The sequence below is a fragment of the Triturus cristatus genome, chromosome 6, assembly GCF_964204655.1.
Source record: "Triturus cristatus chromosome 6, aTriCri1.1, whole genome shotgun sequence".
In the NCBI taxonomy this organism is placed as follows: Eukaryota; Metazoa; Chordata; class Amphibia; order Caudata; family Salamandridae; genus Triturus; species Triturus cristatus.
The window spans coordinates 638386013-638390614 of NC_140589.1; the positions used below are offsets into that span (position 1 = coordinate 638386013).

Sequence of the window (4602 nt, forward strand, 5' to 3'; positions counted from 1 at the left end):
AGGCAACCACGAGCAGGACGAACCAGCCCGGGACCGAAAGACACCGGGAAGGACAAAAACCCGGACCCCAGTGACACGAAGTGCCGGCAGGAACCACGCCGAAGCAAAGGCCCAAATGGGACAGAGAAAAATTCCGGACCAGCCCGCACGGAGCCAAAGGTCACAGAAAACAGAGCCCAGAGATCAAGCCGGCCAACACCGACCAACGGACATCCCGAAAGAGGGCAACAAAAACCCCCTTAAAAAAAAATATAGGGAAACCGAATGAACAGAGGGCAACCCCTCCACAGCGACCCAACAAAAAAAGGCACAGCCGAAAGGGAGAAGCCGAGTGACAAACACAGCAACCCCGCAAGGGAGAACACCACCCGCGAGAGAGCCGGAACCAAAAGAGGAACGGGGCAGCGGAACCAGACGGAAGCAAACTGGCAAGTGCCGCAAGAAAGGGAAAGGGACGCAGAAGAGAAACAGAAGGGTAAACAAACCCCAGTCACCCAAAGGGCCCCCCGGAAGGGACCGCGACCCCAAGGAGAGAACCCAGGCCAAGAAGAGTTTGAAATTATGCCAACTTAAGGCACATTGACAGCGTTCGCGGGACTCGAACCCTTGTCCTGTGAGAGCCTTGATAACCAGAGGCACAAGACATACCATTGAGCTATAGCTCCTGGTTGGAACAAGGGAACAAACAGACCCAGGAAAGTGACAGAAACGACACCGAAGAGACCAGGTCACCAAGGGGACTCAACCAGGCCACCGCCGAAAGCGGAGAACCCACAAGACCACCCACGCACAGAAGGCAGGGAAAAGGCCGCGCCACGGACCGAGCCCGCCCCACACAGTGACCAAGCGAGACGCCGAAACGAGCACCCACCAAAGGCGAGAAGGGCCGGGCGATCCAGAAACTCCGGCTGAACAAGGAATGAGAAGGCCGAAGAGCTAACACCGGAGACCCCAAGGGAGCAAACAGCACCAAAGGGACCCAGAAGAACACCGTCACACAGGCAGCCACAAACATGGGCGAACACAGTAAACACCAGGGAGCCCAAGGCAGGGGAAAACCCCAGAGCAACCAAGGAACGGCAAACAGAAGCCAGACTGGAAAATTACTCCGAGCGAAAACCACAGACCCAGTTCCAACACAGGAATCGGAGAGCAGAACATCACAAGGGCGGCGACAACCAACAAAACGGCCAACAACGTAACAACCACAAACGAATGAACGGCAGAGGGGACTCAACAGGAGCAGCATTCTACCAAGAAACCGAACCCAGGCCCCTGCAGGAAACGCAGAAGTCCACAGCAGCACCAAAACCTCCCAGCCGTACCAGGACAAAAGCGGGAAGAGGCCGGGCAAACCGAACCAAGGAAGGACCCGAGGCACCGAGACCAACCGGAAAGAGAAAAACAGCCCGGTAACAAGACCGCAAGGAACGTCACACGAAAACGCGTGGAAACCTAGTGCGGGGGACAAGCGAATGGCACCTGAAAAGTACCAGGCGGAGTACACCAGCCGCCGAAGCGAGCACCCAAAACACCAAACGAGGATGGCCCCAACCAAGTCAGACAACCCCATAAGAGAACGACAGTGTGGCAACTCAAGACATGTATAAGAGTCCGAAAATTCCTTGCCAACAAATGACACTGCGACAAACAATTGCGGGAAACGAACCCTTGTCCTGTGAGAGCCACGAAAACCAGAGAAACAAGACTCACCAATGAGCAAAAGTACCTGGTAGCGGGACACGACGAGAACACAGGCACAAGACAAACCACTGCGCCACAGCACCCGGTCCAACAGAAAAAGGGAGGCAAGAACCAACCGCCGAGACAGGGAGCAGGAAGAGGAGGGAGCGGCACAGCCGCAAACCCGAACATGACAGGGAGACACCAAAAAGGACCCCAAAGCCCACAGCACCCGGAAGACCCAGGTGGGCCCCCAACCGGGCACAAACCAGGCCAGACCCTGCAAAACCGCAGAAATCAGACCAGGCCATGCGAAACCAGGGCGGAAAGGTACGAAAGTACCGAGGCACAGAGCGGACACCGCCGGCAAGCCGAAAACCAACCGAGCCCCGCGCCCCAAACAGACAGAGGGGGCCGAGGGACTCACACGCACCGAGGCGCAACAGTTGGAAAAACATAGAAGCCCACAGCCGCCCCCACAGTGAGGGGCAGCCAAACACAAACCCCAGAGCCCGCTATAGCAGGGCAACAAGCACAAGGCGGCGGGGGAGGGGGGAGGGCAGGGCCGCGACGGCCAGAAGGAGGAGGAACCAGCAAGAGGACCCGACAAAACAGGGCCCCCACCCGGGAACCCCGAACCAACCGGGGCAGAGCAGCAGGAGTGGGAAGCGAGGGAAGGCAATACCTCGTCAGCGCGCAGGAAGAACGACAGCGAAGTAAAAAACAAGCAACCGCCTACAACCTCCACCGCCCGTACCCGAAGGGAATGCGGGCGGCACATCTCACCCCCACAGAGCCAAAGCGACAGACAGAGCAAGAGGAGAAACAGAGGCGCCCGAAGCGGACGCAACAGAGCACCAAGCCACCAGGCCAACTGCACACAACAACGCACCCAACCCGCATGGCACAGTAGCCAAGGGAGGGAAAAACAGAACCGGAGGAAGAAGAGGCAAGCACCCAGCCAGCACCCCCAACCACCAGGACAGAACACGCATACCGCAAAAGTGAAGCAAAGCCTCAAAGCAGAGTACCGAAAGACTGCCACCCATGACCCATAGACAGCGATATGCATGACTCGAACCCAAGTCCCGAGACAGCCCTGATAACCAGAGGCACAAGACCAACCATAGCCCCGGGAGGGGTGATCCGGCAAACCCCGACCCGTGCAAAAGCAACCGGATCATGGAAAACTGAGAAGCCCCAGAAGCAGGACAAAACAACTGTACATACGGAACGCAGCACGAATTTGCGAGCCACCCATGCGCAGGGGCCCTGCAAAAACAACCCTGCATCGATCCAAATATAGTAAACGTGCTGCTGAAGCGAGCACTCACCAACCACAGAAGGATCACAAAAAAAATGAGACGACCGGCGGCCAGCCGACTCATGACACTTTGACAGTGATTGCGGGACTCGAACCCCTGTCCTATGAGACCCATTATAACCACAGGCACAAGACATACCAACGAGCTAAAGCTCCCGGACCACAAGAGAAGACAACAGCACCAAGAGTAAGAAAAAGCAGCAAACGCACGACAACACCAAGGTATTAACCTCATGCATGTGCAAACCCACAATAGAAGTCTAGTACAATGACAGTGTAGGAAAACCACACAGAACCTGCGTAGCCGGAAAGCGCACGAATACCACTACAGGAATGCTGGCGCTGAACAACAGAAGAATAGGTGACACCCAACTCAAAGGGACACATTCAACGACCCCAGACAGAAGAGAGGACCGAGCGGACCCGCCGGGAACCGAACCCGTGACCCGGGACCAAGAACCAAGGAGGGATCCAAGCGAGGACGGAAAGGGGAGGAGGGACCAGGCCACGAGCGCACATTCAAGCCGCCGAAACAGCGGACCGAACCATGTCCTGAAAGGACTGCAGGGCAATCGAGTCCGGAGGAGCCCGGGAGGGCAGGACATCCCCATCCTGCAGGAAGCGCGTACCAGCATGACAAACCAAAAGTAAAGACACATGTGTCAGAAGCGGGACACGAACCCACGCCGCCAGAGGAGACCATGTCTCACTGCCATCCAGACACGAAAGAAAACCCTCGGAGCCCAAGGAAGGCGGAAGAAACACCCGGCGGGACACGCCCCCAACGAAGCCCAGCTCCCGGGACAACGAGCCGCGAGGATCAACAGCGCGCAGCAACCCGGAAGAGTGTACCAGGACGCAGGTAAGCCTGCGTCTCCCAAGGTCGCCCCGGCGCCGGAGTCGCACAGCGGCCCACAGTCGGACCGAGCCTCGCAGAGCCGCCGCCCCCCCAACGCCACGAGGGGCAGGCGGGCAGGCGAATACGCGGCTCGGGGCAGAAGAAGGCAACAGGGCACGAGACACGCAAAGCACCCGCCCGCAACACTCGGAAGCCCAAGCTCCGCACTGCTGCCGCCCGCAGAATACAACGAAAAGCGGGCGGCGCAGGGAATGGAAAGCAAACAGACGTACATGCAGTTGTCAGTGAAAGCATGTAAGAATAGTCGCGCTGAGGAATGCTAGTGCTGTTGCACACAGAATTAATGCAGCATGCGAGCACCATAGCCGTCCACAGACAAGGGAACCAGAAAGACCGGCCCCCACGCAAACCCCCCCTCACCTGAAAACCCACGGCTCGCTAAGGCAGAGCCTTACCGGCACAAGCACAGCAACCGCCACACACACCGGGGGCAACAAGTAGGGGAAGCAAAACAAGGTCCATGCCCCTAGGGTCCGCTAGAGCAGGACCTCCAACCCTGGACCCACGCACCTGCTACAGCAGGCACCACTCACCTGAAGCGCTCTGGAGAGAGTGCAGAACAAAAAAAACAGGAGGGTTCTGTTGTGGAGCTGACGCTCACTTTGTTAGTCATGTGGCGAGGAAGACTATACTCGGAGTAATGAAGATTACCGGTAAGTAATCGGGGCATTAACTT

General features: G+C 57.5%; 1 non-coding gene across 1 annotated transcript; it reads right to left on the minus strand.

Annotated features, from left to right (window-relative positions):
• Positions 1-2905: 2905 nt before the first annotated feature.
• On the minus strand, positions 2906-3013 carry LOC146817676 (U6 spliceosomal RNA). The gene has a single exon (XR_014964555.1). It is a non-coding gene; the product is annotated as a U6 spliceosomal RNA (small nuclear RNA).
• Between the last annotated feature and the right edge of the window lie 1589 nt (positions 3014-4602).